The 24,065-nt window shown below is 46.0% G+C and overlaps 1 protein-coding gene across 1 annotated transcript in view; it reads right to left on the bottom strand.

The window, feature by feature from the left end:
- PARP8 (poly(ADP-ribose) polymerase family member 8) overlaps positions 1-24,065 on the bottom strand; it is a 788,553-nt gene that overhangs the window by 722,079 nt on the left and 42,409 nt on the right. The gene's annotated exons all lie outside the window — the stretch shown is intronic.

Genomic DNA, 24,065 nt, shown 5'->3' with positions numbered 1-24,065 from the left:
TGCATCCACCGTACAACCACTGGCGGCAGATCCTTCTCCCACCTCGCCACCTACGACAGACCCAGGACCTGCTGACCTTCAGGAGACTCCTCAAGACCTGGCTGTTTGATCAGTAGCTGTTCCCCCCCTTCCCCCCCCCAGTGCCTTTAGACCCTCACGGGTGAGTAGCATGCTTTACAAATGTTTGATTGATTGATTGCTTGATTGACAAAAGTATATAAGGTAACCCTTGCAAGCTACAAGGCAAACTAAATGAAGTAGTGCATGTAGGCATGCCATTGGGAAGCCACCACTACATTACAAAACACAGTCACATTTCCTGAGACACTGATATGCAACTTCTTCATTATTTATGTTGCACTCTGATAATGTAGAATAGTAGACATGGGTCTTCTGTAAAGCAAGAAACAACACTTAACTTATGCTAGAGTACTGCCACAGTTCCCCCTTCTACTGCGCAGTTTTATGAAATGCTTCTATACACAAATTGTGTTTTATTTGTCAGGAACTAGTTGATAAAAAGCGGAAGAATCATGAAAGGAAGGCCACATGATAACCAAATGCTTACTTATGTAGAGAATGCAAACACTACAATATTTGTCAGATATTATTTTTCTTCATAACTTATTTTGTGTGTAAACAGTGCTACACAACAATACATTATTTTATTTTAAAACTAAATCTTAGAATTATTACTGTGTGGTTATATATTTTTAGAAGATATTTCAAATGCTTACATTGTTATAGGTATGTTTTCCTATGTGTTCTGCACAATGGTCACAATATATAGAAGACCTGATTGTACTTGAACACCAACCATATTCAAGAATCACAGAGGCAGTGTAATAATATCTCTGCTCAGATGCTGGCCTCTAAAGAATGCCAATCACATCCGGATCTGGGTCCGTGTGAGCAATTCTTACTGTTTGTTAATCTACCACAATGCAAATCCTCTTGTTAAAATAATCAAGAAGAAAAAATGTGTGTAAGGTCAGAAAGTACCTCAGGTAAGCATGGTTGGTGCTCACCAGTTTGCTCACGTTTTCATCACTGGTGACTTTCATGACCGTGAAGAAAGGAAATTAGTATCAAATTAATGCTCGAGAGGTGAAGAAAAATAAAGAGACAGAAGTGATATGTGAAAAAATGGCCTAAGAGTGCTTGTGTCATTCTATGCCCACTTGACCCTGTTGTGAAAAAAAAGCAAAACTTGCTTCTTCAAGGTAAAATGAGCTGTGAGTTACTCGCAAATGTACATACTTTATTGGATGCCGTGAGCACACTCAGGTTAAAAAGAACGGTATGTTTTAGACCATTTCAATTAGGAAAGGCCAACATGTTTCATTGCCAATACATTGCGGCAATTTCATAAGGGCTCAGGGACCAGTCTTCACCTCACTAGTACTTCAAGCTTAGCCTATGGTGATTGATAAATGATAAAAGAAAGAAAGATGGTGCCAACCAATGAAAACATCTCAAAACGTTAATCGGCAACATTGCCTGGACGTTAACACATGCAGTTCAGTAGTGGTAGTATATTTACCAGGTGGTTGCTATCAGACTTTATCCTGGCAACACACCTCCTGGGGAGTGTTCACACTTTTTAGCCATGCATCCCCTGTAAACAGTCAGTCGCCGCCCGTCAACCTGTGGGTACATACACACATATAAAGTGTGTACACGCTTCTGAATGTTTTCACATAATCCCCATTTCGTACGGGAATGTATGCCACACCCCGTCAATTTCCCATACTCGACACATTCTTATTCCTGCATTTGTACTGACTTGCATTGAACCATGTCTATACTATACAATTATTTGTTTGTTATTATTTTGTAGCGGCCCCCCTTTTTTTCGCCCACACCTCAGAACACTCAACCATAATGCCACCGAGTCAGTGGTCTCCCAATTTGGCAAAACAAATCCCAAGTCACTGGTATCACTACTTGGCACAGCGATCACTACAGCATGCTGACCCCTCATCTATAATGCCTCTTTAGTATCCGTCTGGCACTCTCACCGCCCTTCATCACGTTCACACTCTCTTACTGCGTCTCAGGGCGCGTCCACCTTTCACTCCTCCCAATCACACAGGGCATTTGGGCTCTCCTTCAAGAGCGTGTACCAGAAGGGCCTAGATAACCCCGCCCAGTAACCTACGCACTGCCCCAAAACCTGATCGTCAATCGGCGCCATATTGGAGGGGTGTCAAATGCACGTACTCCATTGTAAAATCTTACTCGTACTGCATTCTACAGAATAACTTCTATTTAAAATGGCATTTCCCAGTTGCAAAAGTGTTATTAATTATGCGGGGGACAACTACCGTCACTCCCCACATTCCATTATTACAAAATGGTTTGATGTCAAAGTACTGAGTGTAGACGTGCTGGGACCAATATATCTTCATCCAATAGTGCTGTATACACATGCATTATTAATATTATTCTGCGTTTACACCCTAATTCATATTTGCAATGGCATTCACCAATAATAGAGAGATCTTGGTTTTTATAGGAAACACCTACCATCACTGCCTTCAGTTACAAATGTAGTGGGGAGGAAAACGCTAGACCTTCCGGTATTTTGTCTAAAGAAAGTGTGGTCACGCAAAAGTGCGCTTGGTATATAATATCCGCACTGCGTTAGGGTCTTCCTAGAAATGTTTACTTAGTAGAATACCGAAATTAGTTTCAAGCCAGAGGACTTCACACTCATTACTAACAATTGTGTAGTAGTGCTGCAGTATGTAGTTTCAAGCCAGGGTACTTCATTTTGCTATGTAAGTAAATACTCAGAGGTCATTAACCACCATGATCAGGCTGGAGCAAGATGTCCTGTTTTATCAACAGAACCTAATACCATGGTTAATTTTGTTGTATTCATAGCTGTCTAATCAGAGTACTCCCATCCAGTAGTTCAAACACCAAATACTGTGCATCTCTAATGGACTATCTGCCTACTTTATTCAATTTGATGCATTTATTCAGGCCAACTTGGTCCAACTTCCCTGAAAAGATCCATCATGCCTCCTTCCTAGCCAGTATATTTTCCATACTCTGTGGGTCTCCCACTGCTCTTTCAAGCACTATCCATTTCAAATCCCTGAACTTGTTTCTCTGCTCTAGGTAATGGCGCACTAATCGTGTGGTCAATTTTCCTGCCTTCAGTGTGCTAATGTGTTCTTGTATCCTTACTTTGATTTTGCGGGATGTTAAGCCAATATAATGCAGTCCACAGGCACAGATGAGTCTATCTACTACATTGTTGGTATTGCAATTGCTGAATTTGTTCAAGCGCCATAGCTTGTCGTTCGCCAACTGCACACTTTTTGATGTCTCCATTAGATCACACACTGAGCAACTCCCACGTGGGAAGTGCCCTGATGGAAATGCCAGACGCTTTTATATGTTGGATGGTGCAGGTATGGACCAGCTGGTCTCTCAAGTTAGGGGCTCTCCTAAAGGCAAACCTTGGGGGCGGCATTTTGATCTCACGCGTGTCCAACAATGACCAGTGTTTTCTAATAATCTGCCTGATTCTCGTTGACAGCGGGTCAAAAGTCGTAACAGGAGGGCAGGCGTTCTTGTGCCTTTCGTTCCTTTCCAACAGGGTATCACGGGGAGTATTAAGAGCTCTCTTACGTGCCCTTTTCACCACCCTGGTTGGATAGGCCCTGTTTGAGCTTTATCACCAGGTCCTCAGACTGCTCCATGTACATTTGTGTTGATGTACAATTCCTGCGATATCGTAAAAATTGACCCACAGGAAGGTTATCCCGCAAGGCCCTGGGATGGAAGGAGCAGTAATGTAACAGTGAGCTCCTCGCAGTGGGTTTTTGATGGACAGTTGTATGAAGTTTGTTGTTAGCTGCAGTAATAACTAGCTCTAAGTAGACAGCAGAGTGCTTACTGGTGGTCCATGTAAACTTGAGGCACCTGTCCGCCTCTTTGAGCCATTTCAGGAAGTCCAGCAATTTAACCTCTGGTCCAGTCCAAATGCATATCATATCATCGATACACCTCTTCCAAAGAGAGATGATCTGTTGGAAGAGGTTGGAGACAAGATGGATAAAGTTCTCCTCGAACCAGACGAAATAAATGCAGGCCAGGCTGGGTGAAAATGTAGCCCCCATAGAGGTCCCGGAGACCTGTAAGTACAGCTGGTTCTTGTAGACAAAGAAATTTCTCATAAGGGCCAACTCAACACACTGCAACACAAAGGACTACGGTGTGTCATAAGACCATTCCCGTGCCCCAAGAGCCCGTGCTGCTGCCACCAGCGGGTCATCTTGGAGTATGCTGGTATACAAGGATTCGATATCTATAGTCACCAAAAATCGGTGCTCTGGATCATACTCCACAGTGCCTAAGACGTTTAAGATATCGGTCGTATCCTGGACAAATGAGTGTTGAGTTATGACAGATTCCCTCAAGAAGAAGTTGGTGAACTGTGACAGTGGCTCCAGTAATGACTGGATCCCCGACACAATTGGGCGACCCGGTGGTGGGCTCTGAGCCTTGTGGATTTTCGGCAGAATGTAGAATGCCGGCGTCCTGGGCTTCGGATTCACAAGGAAATTAGCTGCTTTATGAGTAATCCACTTCTTTTCTTTTGCATTTGCCACCATAGCCCTGATAAGATGTTGGAGTCCCCCCCGGGATCACGAACCAGCAGATGGCAATTTGCATGTACCCCCAATAGTTTAAGGACCTCCGCTTCATAATCCTTGGTGTTCATCACCACCCCTGCGCCACCTTTATCTGCCAGTTTGATAGTTATCGTTCCATTGTTCTGTAATGATTTTATTGCTTGCCAATCATTCCGACTCATGTTAGAAAAAGTGTCAAAACACAAAAAAATGGACAGTGGACTAAAAGAGCAACCAGTAAGGCACCAATCCAATAAAATCACCAATTGAAATATTTAAAACAAAAATAAGTTCTTGTGTGCAAATCTCCAAACGTGCCCCCTGTCCAAGAGCACTCCCCTGTTGCCAGGGGCAACTAAATGAAACACTAAATCAGAGATGCACCACTTTACAGCAATGTTCAAAAGAGTCCTTTGAATAATAATTCTATATGAAGCCACCAAGTCGTTGTACACTGGTCGAGTTTTTTCTTTTCCTTTATTAGTTCTTTCTTTAAAAGACAGACAGCCAACGTGTTTTGTCCTAAAAAAACAGGACTTCTTCAGGGCAATGTGGAAACCGTGCAGAGAATTTGAGGTAATAGCCCTGGCCAAATGGTATGTTGTGACAGGGGTGGTATTTAAACCCTTGCATTCCGCTCATCTATTTGAGCCAGTGCGTAATCCAATGTTCTTTAATATCCTTAATATCGCTTGGTAATTTGCAGCGGGATGTAAAACAAGTGTGGTATGATAGACACAGCAATGTAGTGTCACAATACAATTGTTACTCCCTAGGCCATATCAAGAGTGTAGCCAATGACCTTGCTACTGTATAATCCAATGCTGCATTGTAGGTGGGATGCTCCTGTTACAAAAAGTGTGTTGACTCTCAGACTGCTCCAATGAAGTGATGTCTTGGAGCACCCGTTGCTCAAAAAACGAAACTTCCGGTATCCTGCCCCTGCCCCTACCCCTGCTGCGGGTTATGCGGGGCGAGTATGCCTACCATGTTTGCTGTGGATTTTTATGTCCCCTGCCTCTTCCCCTCTGTCCACCCCCTCTGTTGCCTCTCTGATTCTGGCCTAAAAAAGACCTCAGTAGAGCACCAAGATCTTTTGTTCTATTCTGGGGATTGAATCTAACCCTGTTTTGATTGGACGTGGAGGGTTGCTCACTTGCCTCTTCTTCCTCACTACTGGTATTATCAAAAGTCCAGTTCTGTGGGGTTCTCCTAGCCTGCAACCAAAATTAGAGGGACAACAGGGCCTTTTTCCACTCGAAAGAAGTGGGAGGTCCAGCATAAAGAAAGGGGCCCAAATGAATTGTTACAAAACAGTTTTTATGCCGTTCCTCTCATATAAGAGAGCTAGAAATACAGAGTCAGAGAAGACAAGGAGTCCCACTAGCCCGAGAGTTGGGGTCTGTGTGGGAAATCCATATTCCGGATAGTAATGCCCTCACACACCCTTGCAGGTGTCATGCTTCATCATATGGGCTGCTCCTCGTCGGGTCGGCGGTGCAATACCCGACGGGCTCCCTGTAATAGGGGCTCTTTATCGGAGATCTTCTTATCCGGATGCCGTATGGTGAAGTGCAGGTGTGGGGGCTAAGGGGTGTAGAATAGTGTAGTGGATTAAAATAGGGAAAGGAGTACCTAACATGAACGAATTTTATTCTGGGGGTCTCCTACCCTAGTTTAAAAGTGAAGGACGGAAAACAAGGCACTAGCCCGAGAATAATGTCTCGTATAGTGTAAATCCTTGTTTTACTCAGTGTGGGTCAACATGTTTCTCGCTGTAGGAAGGGTATCCTTGCGATTCTTCAGGACCTAGAAAAGACTAATGTTCTACACCTAAAACATATGTGGTGAATTTATCTACTCACGGACAAAGGGTGTCAGATGATTAAAGTACCTGGATCTACCTATTGAGGGAAACAAAAAAACATATAGGTATCGATCAAGTTGGAGTGGTACAATGATCAGCTGCACAATCTAACAGTGACTCTGACTTCTACTCGGAAACCTTATGAAGTGAACATCAACACGTGAAAAGTTAAAATTGATAAAATCACAAGTGGTGGTATTCTATAGTGAGCTATTGTGCCTATAAGCCCCTATAGAATAGAGTGCAGCAGCAGAAACTAGGTCAGGTAGTCACCCTATTCGGTAGAACCCCAGGCTTCAACAGTACCCGGTGGTATAAGCATAGCGCCTGGTGCCTAAAAATTTTTTTTAGGGCTAGAAAGAATACAAAATGTATACAGCATGTACAATGATATTAAAATTAAAAGTCTCACGGGACATGAATACATCATTGGAAACTATCAAATCTGATTGTCTCTACGAGTTATTTCTATGGCTGCATGCTATACAAAAAGCGGTAAGGTTAGAGAGGTGATTGGGTCAGTTGTCACAACCGCTGTGGTGATATTGGGAAATTTCGCTCATAAGACATGGAAAAACATGAAGAAACAACACTACAGGGCGCGAGGGTGCCTGGCACTCGATGTAGGGAGTTCGAGTCATGTGCATTAATCCAGTCTGAGACAGGAACATTTCTGGAGTAAGTGAACCAGAGTTAACAAAACGCGAGGCGCCAGGAAGGGCTCACCATGCGGTCTGGGTAGCGTTTGCGTTTAAAAAGAGGATTTTAAGCAGAGGGGCGGCTAGGCAAGAGAGAGAGAGTGTCCCCATCGGTCTGAGTAGCGTTTGCGTTTAAAAAGAGGATTTTAAGCAGAGGGGCGGCTAGGCAAGAGAGAGAGAATGTCTCCATCAAGGAGGTACTTACAGTTAGTGCGCAGTATGCCCTGTAGTAGACCTGCCCTGTTCACCGGGTCCGGGAGGTATCGGTAAACTTTCTTTCCCGGGTTAAAAGCTGTTGTGGTGGTCACGTGTGCAGGGCAATGGGTGGAGTCGCGGTTAACATCAAGTTAAAGAAGTATGTTAGCAACGCGGCCATCTTGGAATGGAGTATGTTGAAGTGAGAAATGTACTCAGAAGTAGGGTTAATCAAAGCCTCAACGTGATGGTTAGGAAAACAAGATATATTGAAAAAGGTCATTGCATGATTGGGGTTTGAGGAAAGGGGTTAAGGGGGATGTAACGTGGGTAAACTTCCCGAGCTGTGTTGTTAAAACCACAATGCGTTAAAAAGGAGCGTGTGTGTTATTTGTAATTTAAATAATAATATATAAAGGGAAAGTAAACCAAAAATAATGGCATGATGACCATATCAGGCGCGCAGAGTTATGTGGAGTATGGAAAGTGTGTTGCAAACACAACGTGTGGAAAATGCATTGAAAAAGGCAACTCATATGCATTAGTCAAATGAGAGGTAAGAGAAGGCGATGGGCGTCACAGTCATAATCCATATATAGATAAAAATAATAAAGGATCTATGTAGGAAGTGGGCAAAGGGTGTGTGAGGGCATTACTATCCGGAATATGGATTTCCCACACAGACCCCAACTCTCGGGCTAGTGGGACTCGTTGTCTTCTCTGACTCTGTATTTCTAGCTCTCTTATATGAGAGGAACGGCATAAAAACTGTTTTGTAACAGTTCTCCTAGCCTGACAGCATCCTTCCCTTTGATAACTCGATTGATATGACTGTTCTGTATTGGCTGATAATATTTATCTTCCACATAGGGAAAGGCCCACTTGTGCGTACACCGCTCAAGGTTGCGTTTCAAACCCTTAATTTTCTGGTTGACCATCTAGTTTTCATAGTCAGCAAGGTCACTCTGAATGCGTATCAGATGTTCTTTAGTGTCAGTCATGGTAGTGTCCGTTTTGATTGCCTCTTCTAGCTGCAGAATCTCCCTTAATAATTCTTCGCTAAGTCTTCTAGCGGTATTGATAATCAGGATTAACCAGTCCTGGGTCCATTTATTCGCGATATAACTCCAATCCACCCGGAACTGCTTGTCCTCCAAGAATATTTTAGATCAGTCCTTACTATAAAACTGCCTGGGGTGGCACCAGCATGAAGATATTCGGTCATCAACGCCCACGACCGAATATCTTCAACGCCCCATGGCGTTGATGACCGAATATCTTCAATGCCCCATGGCGTTGATGACCGAATATCTTCATGCAGGTGCCGTGCCAGCCAGTTTGATAGTTCAACTTCAAACCAGATACCTCTCCAAGCCTTTCAAAATAACCCATAAACCTTAGTACGGAATCTCTGGGCATCCTTAGATAGAACAGCATCGTCAGCATACAATGTGACTATGTGAGTGGTGTTTCTGACCTTGATCACCTATTCTCTTATCTCCACCCTGATTAAAATTGTGAAAGTTTCAGGTGACAAAGCGAACAGCAGAGGTGAAAGTGGGGACCTCTGCTGACTGCCTCATTTTCTGCTCCAACTGTCCAATAACATCCTGCCACTCCAGACCCTGGTGGTAGGGTCTGCATATAGAATGTCTACCAAGTTACAAAACTCCAGACCGAACCCCCTGCCATCAGGAAGGCCCAATTCATGGTGCCAAAGTATTTTTCAGGATCAACTGCTACCAATGTCTGTTCCACCTCCCATGTCTGCGGTTGAATGCAGTATGTATCTTAACTGGCATACATTCATCATCGTACTGCGATCCACTTTAAACCCACATTGATCTTCGTGGATCAGACTTGCCAACACCAGTCCTAGTCTATTTGCTAAGATCTTACAGAAACCCTTAGTGTGCGAGTTAATCATGGTCGGGGCCTATGGGACAAATGTCTATTGGCCAACACCTAGGTTTAAGCATCATAAAAATGATTCCCTCCAGAACACTGGGTGTAGGAACCCTGTGCTCTAGACTACAGAAGATTCTCCAACAATTTCTCCATTAAATGAGGAGCCGAGGGGGCGGAGGTTGCCTGGCACAAAGATGGCAGCTTGTTAAGTGAGCTCCATTCACCGCCACACTTATCCAGCAATTACTAGCTGTGAAAATCCTGATTTCTCACCTTGGACGCTGTGCACGCTGTGCACACTGTGCCATCGTGGTGGTGACTCGGAGGCAGCAAGAAGGGAGTCACTCAAACCTGCTAATCCGAAGATTCAGCCTCGTACGTGGCTGGCCTCTACGCTGCGTGTCGCGGCTGCTAGGGAGCGAGGAGGCGTCAGCGGGTGCGCGAGGTCGCCCAGCCCTTATCCTTGCTGCGGAGCGGAGACCGTAAGACCCCCTGCCTGATGGCGATCCTGCTCTGGGATGAGTCACAGCGAGACCCCTGACTGCTGCTGGGCTCTGCCGCTACGAAGCCTGTGGCTAGGAGGTGGTGACGTGCTTCGCCGCACGGCCTGACAGCTGCACGCCGGGCGGGCGGGCCTGCTTGTGGAGAGCCTCCGGGGATGCAATTGAGGTGCTGAATGTGTGCACGACACTGCACATTTATAGCACGCTTTCTTAGAGGTGCTGCACTGACGCTGGGAGCAGTTGGATGCGCATGGTGAGAACTTGACTCATTGAGTGCCAACAAAGCGGAGACCCACGATTTCTGTGAGAACAGGCTGGAACTGCGCCAGTTCTTGAAGTAACCTTGCGCGTCACCTGGGGTGACCAAGTATAGACTCCCCTTTGTGCAGTCCCTGTCTAGCGTCTGTGGGTTCTCCCGGGCAGGGCGGCTGAGGCGACAGCTGCTGCTATTCCAGCAGCCTTTGCCCTGCTCCTGCCTGTCGCTCCCATGGGCAAACCAGATAAGACGCAGCCCAAGCTGAACTTTGAGCAACGGAAAACCCGGCATAGAGATGAAGCCGCACAGTCAGCGGCATCGGACCCTGACACAATGTCGGATGACCAAATTGGTGACATTAAAGCAATCCTTGCGACTATGCAAAAAGGCTTATCCGCGATTGACGCACAAATAGATACCCTGTCCTACAGGATGGACCGTAAGACTGAGAGAGTCGACAAGCATGCGGAGCGTCTTGATATGGCTGAATGCAGAAGTAATGAAACAGAGGAGGTGCAAATCGACACTGCTACTGTGCAATAACAAACGGAGAGGGCTCTGACTGTTTTGCAAGACAGAGCTGAGGACTTGGAAGCCAGGTCGCGACGCAGCAATCTGCGCATTACCGGTCTACCCGAGTCCACTGCGACAGGTGACATGGAGACTTTTATAGAACAATTGCTGACTACACTGGTTGGCGCTGCGACCTTCTCCTCTATGTTCGTCGTGGAGAGAACGCACCGGTCCCTAGGACCTAAGCCGCCCCGGGGCTCCTCCTCGACCTATAATAACAAAGCTACTCAACCTACAGAGACCGGGCGCGGTGCTGTGAAGGGCTAGAGAACTGGGAGACTTGCAATATGAGGGCTCTTCTCTCTCCATGCTCCCGGATTTCACTATTAAAGTCCAGGAGGCCAGGAAGTAATTTGCACCTCTGAAATGTAAGTTACAGGAACACAAAGTAAAATACGCGATGCTGTATCCGGCGCAGCTCAGAGTGATGTTCGACGGTAAGGCAAAGATTTTCTCTGACCCTCGGTCCCTGCAAAAAGCCTTCAAAGAATGGGACTTGTCCAGAAAGCGCAGGAAAGACAAGAAGGGGGATCATCAAGTTGCTGGAGAGGATGGTGATCTTGATAAAAATGACTGATAAGTGACACTTAATGCTAGCTTAAGGTGTCAATCCATCCTGTGAGTAGAATGCCTGAGCAGGCCTGGGGGGCTTGAGTACTTTGCCTTCCGGGTGTGCCTTCTTCACGGGGACTGTAAGTTTATGTTCAGTTGTATGTGTATGAAAACCTTCACTTGCAGAGATTAAATTTATTCGTCTTCTAGAGTGAGAGATGCTATTCATCATTAGTGGCTTATGAGGCTATCTGAGTGACCTAGTGTCTCCAGTGGGAGTCTCTTATTCCTTAGTAAGTGGCGGTGGGGCACTGAGACCACGCTGAAGAGATGGCCGGTAACATCTGCCCCAATGCGTTTCACGCTCAAACATCACAGGTTGAATAGTGTTTATTGTTACACATGTGTAGTATCTTTGCTATATGTACTAGCAATTGACAGGATGGGGGTGTAGTATGCTGCTAATGCCTAGTTGGGGATGGCTTGCCGTGGGTTGGGGGGGGTTTGGTTTCCTTTTTACAGTTCACATGGTCACACTGAGTATGATAGGTCAGATAGCGTATTTGCAATAGCAGCGGAGATTATTACAACATGTGAGAATGCAGGATGCCGTACAGTGCACGCGAGCAGGGCTATAGGAGATGTGTGCAATTAATGACATGGAACGTGAGGTACCTAAATGATCACAGAAAACTGCGGGAAATTCTGGCGTGTCTGCGAAGAAAGGCGGCAGACATTGCGCTGCTGCAGGAGACGCATCCTGCCCCTAATTGCGCTATGCTCACTAGACGCAACCTAGCAGGGCCATTCCACGCTGCAGGCTTTACCTCACACGCTAGAGGCATACTCATCTGGGTTAATCCCAAGTCAAGCATACAGATGGAAGAATGCAAGACGGATCCTGCGGGCAGATTTACCATTTCAAGATGCAGCAGTGGGGGTGCTGACTTTCTAATTATAAACACATATGGACCTAACTATGATGACCCGCAGTTCTACCATACTCTATTAACCCTTATTAAGAGCAGCCGACCATTGCCATTGATTTGGGGAGGGGAATTTAACTGTGTTTTGGATCAGTCGCTTGACCGATCGAATGGACCCTCTAGGCGACAGTCTGCAGCTGCTAGGGCTATAGCGGATGTGGTGTTGCAGTTACAACTGGTGGACGTGTGGAGAGCCAGGTCTGCTGGGAAGGGTGGGTAAACGCACTGTTCTTTTTGCATTTGTCACCCCGAGTGGGATGGGTATGCTCAGACATGAGTCCCGTGCTCTCCATGCCACTGGAATCAAGCTATCCTGGCTGAAGAGGGGTGAAACCCCGAAACCGGTCCTAGGATGCTTGTTTCCAGTTCAGGGAGGACCTGGCCTGGCAGTTCGGGCTGGACTGTTCCCATGGGGTACAGGGTCAAGACTGATTTGCATATGGCTGGGTCCAAACTGGAATGGCATGGTGAGCAAAAAACGATGGATTTAGGCCCAAATCTCTGTACTGGGGTGAATGAATGACATTGTTCTGCATTCTGTCCATCAACAGTTATTTTTGCATTTGTCACTCCGAGTAGGACGGGTCTGCTCAGAAGTGAGTCGCGTGCTCTCCATGCCACTGGAATCAAGATATCCTGGCTGAAGAGGGGTGAAACCCCGAAACCGGTCATAGGATGCTAGTTTCCAGTTCAGGGAGAACCTGGCCTGGCAGTTCGGGCTGGACTGTTCCCATGGGGTACAGGGTCAAGACTGATTTGCATATGGCTGGGTCCAAACTGGAATGGCATGGTGAGCAAAAAAACGATGGATTTAGGCCCAGATCTCTGTACTGGGGTGAATGTATGACATTGTTCTGCATTCTGTCCATCAACAGTTCTTTTTGCATGGGTACACGCACTACTCAGCATACCATGATACGGACACTCAAATAGACTACTGGCTAATATCGAGGCCATATTGCCCAGGGTGCAAGACTGCAGTGTACTAGCTCGCTCCTTCTCTGACCACTCTCCTATCCTGCTAGCAATTGACATCTCCTCCCGCTCCCCCCACCCTTTCTGTGGGGATTCCTCCCTGTACTCCCTACTGGATACGGTATTTTAAGCAGAATTAGCTGCCGCTATCACTGAATTCTTTGCCATTAATGTTGGCTCCGTAGATCAGTTTGACACAGTCTGGGCGGCGTTTAAAGTATACATACAGGGGATGCCATGACTAAGTATTCGGGTTACTCCGCTCTATTAGAGGTAGACTTGCTCTTTTGGAGGACCGTTTGAGTGTGCTGGAAGCAGAGGCGCTTAAGAGTAAAGACCCTCAGACTATAGAACAACTGAAACTTACACTGGAGGAATATCATGAGGAAGCTGATAGAGAGATTAAGCACATGGGGAAATATGCATTGACCAGATCTTATGGTGAGGGAGACAGGCCGGGTTCGGTGCTTGCGGCGATTGCCAGCCGACGGTATGAGTCTGGAGTTATCTGAGAAGTACTAGATGGGGAGGGCATTGTCCTGAAAGAGCAGTCAGATATAGTAAAAAGATTTGGTCGATATTACCAGGACCTGTTCAGTTCCAATGTCACCCCAGATGAGGATAGCATAATGAACTACTTGGAGAATATACAACTGCCCCGGCTGATGAATAGTCATAGATAATTTCTTATGAGGCCCCTTTAAGCTGTGGAAATCTGGATGGCACTCAACTCTATGCGGGATGGAAGCGCGCCAGGCCAAGATAGGCTCACTGTGGCTTTTTTACATGGCCTACAGCAACTTACTGGTCCCACACCTGTCCACTCTATTTCAGGAACTGGGCGAGGCTGATATAATGCCACCCACTATGCGCGAGGCACTTATAGTAACCATCTTGAAGCCCGGCAAGGATCCCCAGGAGTGCTCGTCTTACAGACCTCTTTCGTTGATAAATGTTGACACAAATCTTTTTAGAAAATATTGGCTAACAGACTTACACCGCTTCTGCCTTCTTTGGTGGGCCCCGAGCAGGCGGGCTTCATACCTGGCCGCACTCTAACCTATAATCTGAGAACAGTATTTGCGGCCCTGCAGCATGTTAAACCAAGCGATAAGGCAGCTGCGGTGTTCTTAGACGCTGAAAAAGCCTTCGATCCGGTTGAGTGGAAATACATGCTGGTGGTCCTTAGGTGATTGGGAGTTTCTTGAAACTAATTTCAGTATTATATAACCTCCCCACAGCTCAGGTGATACCCCAACCTAGTTTTTAAGACACTAAGGACCCTACTAGGTAAGTTGACTTTGGCGGGGAAAACTGCGCGTGTTAATTTAGACATACTTACATGGCCTTATTCGGCGGGAGGCCTGGGGGCACCGGACCTGGAGCTATATTATCGGGTGGTGAAGTGTTCGCAAGTCCACAGTTGGATCCATGGCCCACATAATCTGCCACATCTTCGAATAGAGAAAGTAGTTGCTAGCCCTAACCCCCTCTCTCGCAGTCTTGTTCAGGCCCCTGATCGGCGCAGCAGTGTGCTGACTCTGTAAACTCGGTGGTTCACGCCTGGCACGTCCTTCTGAGAAAACAGGCTGGAGTCTTATTATATTCCCCGCTGATGCCCGTGGAGTGGTGTTATTGGTTTAGGTTCAGCGCTGACAGAGGAGCGATACGCTCGTTGGGTGCTTTAAATATCCATGTGATGGGTGACTTGTTTGTGGAGGGAAGAATACACTCTTGGGAGGAAGTAGCGGAGGGCATACCTGATCATACCCCCCTCACGCAATTTCACTTTTTCAGAGCGCGTCATGCAATGAGGGCTTGGCTAGGGGACGAACTGCAGGAACCACCGGAGCTGCCCGCGCTGTCGCTAGTAATCCATTCAAACTGCCCTAATAAGTCAGTGTCGAAGGTTTATGTCAGCTCACAAGCATTTAAGTTTACCCAATAGACCAAGGCCAGACTGGAGTGGCAGCGCGATTTAGGGGGCGATCTCACTGATGAGATCTGGCATTACTGCTGTGAAGCCACACAAAAGGTTTCTCTTAATGGGCGACACAGGCTAGCCCATTTTAAGTACCTCAATAGGGTTCACTATACTCCGCTGAGATTATATCAGGGATACAGATTGCTGCGAATGCTGTGGGGAGGCGGGGGCAGTTTTTCTGCATGTAGCATGGTCATGCCAGCCAGTAGCGGATTATTGGACACAAATATTTCACTTATTAAACGAGATTGCAGGTCTATCCCTCTTACCTGACCCTTTGCTAACACTATTGGGGTACACTAAGCCTCTGAATAAGGAAGTCAGGAAACTGATCTCCATGGGCCTATTATTAGCCAAGCGCAGCATAGCGATGAGATGGATGCATGGGCCTATACCAGATGTGAAAGAGTGGGAGCGAGATATGCTCTACTGCAATACTCAGTCAGATGTCTAAAATGAACTGCTTCCCCCCAAACATCGCCCTAAAAGTTTTTGGGGTCTTTACGCACAATATCTGTTGGCAAAACAGGCCGATAGTGGGGACATTCATTGAATGAGGGTTATAGGGGCCCACACTAATATATTATGACAGATTCTTGCCCTATTTGTCTTTGCTTGTACGCAGAATTGTGACCCTTCCTGATTGTACCTGTTCAGCTCTAGAGAGTATAAACCGTCTGTGATCACCTTGATTGTAATACCATAAGGTTGTGATGTCGCTGTGATGGGTACAGTTATTGTTGACATCTACTTTGAAGGACTGCATGTGGTATTTGCCTTGATCTGTGTACCATTGTGAACTGGATTATCTAAAACCAATACAAATTTATATAAAAAAAAAAAGAGAGAAGCCAGCGTCTGGTAGACTTCCAGAGAAAAACCATCACTCCCAGTTATCCCGCGCTTCAGCATTGATTGTGGGACTTCAGCTCTTCTATCGTGATCTCCCCTTCAAAGTACTCCGACAGAGGTCGAGGGACGTGCTGAAGTTCAATGTAGTCTAAATAACTAACAAGTGATGCTGGTGCTTTCGACCCTGTACTTCTATAATTATTTTGTAGATGAGAACTAGCATCCTATTAATTGTCGCTTGGTTCGTATTCACTGTGCGATCATGGCTATTTAGTACTAGTATAGTGGAGACCATGATTTCCCGATTCAGGATCCTTGCCCAGACTTGACTAGGTTGATCCCCTCAGCATTCCATGTGCAATTGTTGTCAGTGTTCTTTTAATGTCAGGCACCTGAGCCTTACTAGCAGATATTACATCTAGACACGTTTCAGAAGATGCAACTGCGTACCGCTGCAGTTTTGTCAATTTGGTCTCTTGTGTTTACAATTACTTCTGGATCTGTTTCTGAACCCCTTATACTTTTCTTAGGCATTCGCCCCTCATTACAGATTTCATAGCTTCCCATTCATTCACTCTGGTGTGCGTGGTACCCAGTTTCCCTCCAAGTATGCAGTGAGCATAGTGTTTAAGGCTTCTAGACATGTTGGATCTGTGAGGACCCACAGGGTCACTCTTCTAGAGAAAACTGTAGCAGACGATCCCCCGCTCCATACTCCAACAATGGTGAGTGATCCAACAAAAAATTACCCAAATAGCGAATTCTATGAATTGCAGTATGACCAAACCAGAGACCAAGATGCAATCTAGTCTGTACATGCTGTGAGTCAATGAGTGGCAGGAGCATTCCTTAGCTGCCGGTGCAAGACTCTCCAAATGCCAACACATCCCTTATTTGACATAACTGTCCTCAGAGCCTGAGTGATACCTGGGCTAGTCCATTGTTTTGGAAGGGACCTATCAAGGGTTCCATCAATTACATCATTCCTGCCCTGAGAATCGAAACTTCCACATACATAGCCGAGGTATCCTTCATTTTATGAAAGAAAAATGTATCATAATTTTTCATTATTAGCATGGTAGACATTGAGTAAACACAGTTTCCTCCCATCAAGAGTACCATATAAAAGAACATAAACTATGGTAGCTTCCAAATAATGAAGGCTGAAAGGGACCCCAGAAGCTACTCATATCAACACCCTTCTGGCAGAGCAGGTAAGGTAGATGAGTATAACTGTCCCCTCTATTTTTTTTTACTCTGAATTTCTCTATATCTGTGAGGTGAATTGCCTGTAAGCAGGCAATGTCTACTTAATATCGCCTGAGTTAGGATAGTGCCCTGTATCTTTTAGCATAGCTATTGAGGCCCTGGCCATTCCAAGTGACCATTCAATGTTGAGTGACCAACACTGCGCAAATATCTGTAATGTAATGACACCAGGCCCGCCTGATACTATTTTAACAGGAAATGTAAAAAATGATGCGCTACCTAGTGGCAGAGGGATGCCTACTATGATGTAAAACTGACTAGAATTGAAACCCTAAACCGAATACCACCTGTCCCAACCCGGGTAAACACCTTGAAACCTGCCTTTCCGATCTGTCAGACTGTCAGTCTGAGGGTGGTCTTTCCCCAAACATTTTGTTTCACCTCTCCTCTTTCTCGGGATGTGTTTTTGTTGGCCTTAGGACTCTGTACACTTTACCACTGCTAATGTGCTTGTGCCCATTCCCGAAAAAAATGTAGAATTGGCTTACACCTGATTGAGTTACTTATAGGTCCTTATTAAAGTGGTATACTATACACCCAATGCTGGTAAATGAAATGCTACTAGTGGGCCTGAAGCACTCATTGTGCCACCTCCTTAAGTAGCCTTTAAAACATGTCCCAGGTCTGCCACTGAAGCAGGTTGGAAGTGTTAAACTGACAATTTGACTTGGCAAAATAACCCATTTGCAAGCTTTAAACTCCTTTTTTATTACATACAAGTCTCCCCTTTAGGCGGCCTTAGGCAGCCCATGGGGCAGGGTGCATTGTAATTAAAAAGTTGAACAAGTAAGTTTATGTTTTACATGCCCTCGTAGTACAAAAACTCACAAATTCGTTTTTCACTACAGGGAGGCATACCTCTCCCATAGGATAACACTGGCCTACCTTATTACATTTAATAAGTGATAACTTTTGATTGGGAGCAGGTAGGAAATTCATGTTTGGTGTCTGAGGAATTGACGTTTAAAATCCTTTTTAATGGTAAAGTCACAATCCTGAAAGTGCCACTTTTAGAAAGAATGCATTTTCTTCTCCGAATCATTTGGTGCCTGCAGCCTGTTTCTGGGTTACATTACTGGGTGTAGTTGGACTTTGCTCTTTGTGTATTCATCTCAGACAGCAACACAATAGAGGCACTAGGTGTGCCTGGATGGTCCATCAAAGTCAGGATGGGGGGGCGGAGCTGTGCACAGCCCCACGTGAACTTCAAAAGACCATGCCCTGCTCTCACACAAATAACTTCACATTAGCCTATAGAGCCTGCAGACAGGCTGGGACCACGGCAGAGAGGCAGGAAATTCTGGACAATTGTGTGAGGAGAAGCCTCCAGCAGCTTCACCTACTTCAAAGGAGGAACCATGTGCAAAAATAGGACCCTCAGACCCATTCTTCAGTACACTCCTGAGCCAGTGAATAACTACAGAAGGAGGACAACCTGCTGCTTGAGGCATCAGCTGCTTGCTGAGAAGGAAGATTAGAGCTGCACCCATCATTTCAGGCTGAAATAACTCCAAGGGTCAGCTGACTGATCTCCTGTTCTGAGCTACAGGGATACAATAGGAGCCAGAGGCCACGCTGCACCTGTACCTGCCCCGCTAACCTGCCACAACTAGACATGCCATGGCGTATCTGAGCCCTCCTGGCCTTTGCTGGAGTGATTTCCTGATCCCCAAGAGGTGCCTCCAAGGTCCTGGACCCTTGGTGATGCATCAGTTGAGCTACTCAATGAAGAAAGTAAAAACTCCTTAGGTTTTAGGCTCTTTGCAACTGTGAATGGGCCTGTTTGTGCCAAGGCCTTGCTTTTCTCTCTGGTGAACCCAACACTTTACGATACAGCAAAGAACGGCAATGCAAAATCTGTGTTTTGTGCTACAGCACAGATAGCTCACAGTGACCGCGAACACGGATCCTCAGCATCGCTGTCCGTGGCACCCAACACGATCTTCGTGGTCCAGCAAAGACTGTACGCAATGCCAGGCCTGCTCTTCACTGTACATTAATGACCTGCCACACTGTTCTCCCTGCTCCTCGAGCCCTCCTCCACTGCTAACGGAAGTCTTCACACTGGACTTTAGAAGGTAACTTTTCAGTTGGACTAACCCGATTCCTGTATCTGGTTCACAATCCATCGCTGTGGGCTAGAACCCGGTCTTGCACAACCAGATAACCACAAGTGGCGCTTTGTGCTTTTACGTGTTATACTTACCTTAAAAAACTTTAAAAAATCATAATGCGGGTTCAACTGATTGGATTTTTTTCATCCTGGTGTCAAATATTTATTACATTTGGTTCTATTTTTCTACATTGGTGTGGGATTTTTCTTGTGTTGTGTTTTCACTTTATTACTGACTGTTGTTCCCCCTGACAAGGACCGTGGCTATTGCTTGAGAAGGGCCACACACCCCTTAACCAACAACCCAATTTCTCACACTGTCCACTTATTCTAGCTGCTATACAGATTTGGACCGGTTACCTAATCTACATGAATTTACAACAAGGAAGCTTCCCACCCAACTTCAAACATGCTGTATATAACTACCTACTTTCTAAGTTGGTGTGGGATTTTTCTTGTGTTGTCTTTTTACTTTATTACTGTTTGAGTGCAGCTTTTGTGCCAAGCTACCAGAGGATTAAGCACAGGTTAATTTAGTGACTGTTGTTCCCCCTGACAAGGATTGTGGCTATTGCTTGAGAAGGGCCATACACTCCTTAACCAACAACCCAATTCCTCACACTATGCATTTATTCTAGCAGCTATACAGATTTGGACCGTTTACCTAATATACATAAATTTACAACAAGGAAGCTTCCCACCCAACTTCAAACATTTTGTATATAACTACCTACTTGTATGTTAAGAGTATAGGAGATAGGGTAACCCCTACCTGCCTCCAAGACCCAAGTCAGTCTGAAAGAGCTAACAAAGACCACTCCATATGCCCTACCTTACTATACAATTGAATGCCAATATACAATCACACCCAATGAAGACTCTAAAGCCTAATCAGGACATTGGCCTAATTACCTGGTCCTGGCTCGATGTGTGTACATTGAGGAAATCAGCCACTCAACCCCACCCGTTTATTTCGCTGGATCATCTTGCCTCCAGTACTGGACGGCACCTGAAGCCTCTGTAGTGGTGGGTCTTAAGGAGACCTCTTGAAGCCCCAGTGTTCTGTGTTCCTCCACAACCGGTCCGCCAGCATCGTCTCTCATTTCAGGCAATGGAGAGGAACCTCCAAGCTGAGGTCCGCCCAGAGCTCTGATCAGCAGGACTCATTTGAGAAATCCAAATTCTTTCCCCCTTTCTGTTGGACCTGGCCCTTTCTGCAGGTTTTTCCCCCAAACATTTTTGCCTTCTTCTGCCTATTTTTATGACCTTCTTTTTGTTGGTTTTAGGACTCTGGGCACGTTACCACTGATAATCAGTTTTAATGTTTATGGGATCTCTCCTATACACATGGTATGATTGGTTTACACCTGTTTGGCATATTTGATTTACCTATAAGCCCCTTGTAAAGTGGTATGCCATAAACACAGGGACTGTAAATTAAATGCTGCTAGTGGTTCTGCAGCACTGTCTGTGCCCCCCACAGACATAGCCTTTCAAACCTGTTTCAGCCCTGCCACTGCAGGGCCTGTGTGCACAGTCTCTGCCACTTTGGAGGCCGGAATCTTGTCAGACACTTTCTCAGTCCCTTGGGGAGTGCCCTCAGGGATCTTTTTAATATATATACGAGCCCATTGGCCCATATCAAACAGGAGTTTGGACTCTCCATTGTGTCATATGCCGATGACACCCAATTAGTGGTGTCCATAGCTGACTCTATCAATTCCAACCACAGGCAACTTATGCATAGTCTGGAAAAAATAGGGAATTGGATGGCTGATTGTAGTCTCAAGTTGAACGGGGATAAAACCGAGCTCATGATCCTGGGCAGCAGTTTCAGCCCTCGGTCAGAGATCCCCTGGCCAGCTAACTGGGGTCCCCCCCAAATCCGAAATGTTCTATAAAAAATCTGGACATGTGGCTCGATCAGAATCTTACCATGGAGACTCAAGCCAAAAAACGGGCGGTATTTGTTTTGGTATACTAAAATTCAGAGCCTAATCCCAGAGAATTCAAGAAAGACCGTGGTACAAGCCTTGGTGGTCTGAAGTCTCGATTATGGCAATTCACTATACCTTGGGTCACCTAATTACGTCACTAATAGACTACAAATTGTTCAGAATGCGGCAGCTAGACTGCTTCTCAAAATACCTAGGAACCAGTCAGTCCTAGAGCACCCTTGAGAGAGCTGCACTGGCTCCCCGTGCAGACTAGGATCAAATTTAAGTCACTTTGCCTGGCACACAGAGCCATGTATGGCAGACGCCCAGTTATGCTACGGACTTTGATTTCCCCCTATTCTCCCTGCCGCTGTCTCAGATCAGGATCAAATTTTCTGATGTGCACTACCAGAATTAAGAGATCAAGGTGGGGTGGTATCATTCTCTCATTTGGTGCCCAAACTCTGGAACAGTCTGGACCCAGAGTTGCAACTGATTGGAAACTAACAGTCTTTTAAAAAGAAACTTAAGACCTGGCTGTTTCCCTAACTCCCACTTGAGATAGCTGTCGTACCTGTTATAGCACTGGGATGCCTGCGGGTAGCCATGCGCTCTATAAATCCCATAAACATAAACACTTTAACTTAGCATTTAGAACTACTTGCCAAGCCTTAAACTCCCCTTTTATTACGCACAGGTCACCTCTAAGGAAAGCCCTAGGTAATCCTATGGGCAGGGTACTGTGTGAGTAAAAGGTAGGATCTAGGATATGTGCTTTTATGTGTAGCATGTATTGGTAGTAACAAACAGCCTATTTTATTCCTCACTACTGTGAGGTCTGCTTCTCTCATAGGCTAGCATTGGGAATTCCCCTATATACTTTAAGTGGTAATTACTGATCTGAAAAGAGTGGCGTTGCCATGTTTAGTATGTTTAGAATGGGGGGATAAATCCTACTTACTGATGCAGTTGGATTTTAAATTACTATTTTAGAAATGCCACTTTGAGAAAGTGAATATTTCTCTATGCTTATGACTCTTTGTGCTTTGCAGCCTGACTCCAATCACGTCTGTACTGGGTGACAGCTACACTTCGTACATACTTTCCAGATAGCCACAACACAGGAGAGGTTGGGTGTGGCACGGATTACATCTGCATTTATCTGCATACTGATGGGCTTCCAGGGCTGGGCGAGGGTGTTCAACCTTTACATTTGTATAGGTCATGTCCTGCCCTCACACAAAGTGCTGATTTACCCCCTATTGAAATCTGCAGCCAGGGATGGTACAAAAGGGACTATTGCTCACTTCTAAGGTTTCTTCTGAAGTCACTCCTTGAACAAAGACATTTTTGAGTATAAGTACAGGGCTCTGACACCATGTTTTATTAAATTAAGCACATCGGAAAGTAGATATGAACCTCTGTCAGGGCTGCTGTGCTGCTTAAAAGACTCAACTGGGATGCTAATCTGCTTCTTGCCATACTACTTGCTGCTCCCCGACGCTGGTCTAACCAGACCCTGCATGGGACTTGTAAACACCAGCTACTGGCTCGACATTCTGCACATTGCCAGAAGCCTTCTGTGCTGCTCGGAGGAACCGCCATTAGGACGACCTGCTTTGTTGTGCTGGCCGGCTGCCTGTTGGGCTGCTAGAAGGTTTGACACTTTGCCAATGACCCTTATGTGCTGGCCTGCCTGCCAGCGTGCTTGCCTGCGTGCCTGCCTGCCTGCTGATCCCTGTGTGCTCGCAAGTACTCTCCAGCTGCCTCAACATGGTGAGCGCTGTTTTCTCCTCTTCTGCAACAGCACGTGTACAGCGCTGTTTATTCTTCAGCCCCTAGTGCGTGTGGAGTGCTGTTTTCTCTTCTGCCCCAGCGTGGGTGGAGTCATTATTTGCATTCCTATCCGAGGGCATCCGTCTCTGCAGAAGAAACGTCCGTAAACAGGGTGAAACCAGCATGGGTTGCCCTTCATCGCCTCCCCTAACCGAGCATGTGTTGCGCACTCCTTCACCTTTGCAAAAGGAGAGCTCCCCCCCTTCACCAAGGCCCACTCTTTCCTTTCCAAACACCGCGGGGCTCCAGGGGAGGACAGTGCATCGCGGCTCCACCATTGGCTGATAGCCCGCCACAGGTACTGTGGGCGTAGGGGTGTCTCTCCACACCCCATCCCACAGGCGCTTTTATTCCAAGAAAGTGGAACAACAAGGAGAAATTGCGAGAGGTCTCCCTCGCCCGCAGTTGGCCACTAACCCCGATTTCAGAACAAGATGCAGCCGGGCGAGACCAGAGGAGGTCTTGCACGCCACAGTGGGCCATTAGCTTTGGATAAAAGTGAATAAACATCCCCAAGACCTTCGGGTGTTTTGTCCCTCTTGCTCCCACATCGAAGGAGCCGGTGATTGATCCCAAAGGGAATTGTTGCCCTGCCACTAGCTAATTACCGTAAATAACCTGATAGTAGCATACGTGCTTCAAAGCTTGATGTTTATTTGTTACCCTTCATGTGACTGTCAAGTCCCTAAAAGAAGCAAATACTTATTTAAACGGGAAACATCCATTACAACGCAGTCCATACAACGCACTACCTTTACAACTCGGCTGTTACAACGCAACTGCCTTTACATCGTATACCATTACAACGCAGCCATTAAAACGCATGTCACTACAATGGATGCCATTACAACACGTCACTACAACGCATGCCATTACAATGCATTATAGGATAAGTAATGGGGATTTTTA

The sequence above is a fragment of the Triturus cristatus genome, chromosome 2_1 (assembly GCF_964204655.1).
Source record: "Triturus cristatus chromosome 2_1, aTriCri1.1, whole genome shotgun sequence".
Taxonomy (NCBI): domain Eukaryota; kingdom Metazoa; phylum Chordata; class Amphibia; order Caudata; family Salamandridae; genus Triturus; species Triturus cristatus.
Note: the sequence above shows the minus strand (reverse complement) of the source record. Positions and strands in the feature narration are given on the sequence as shown.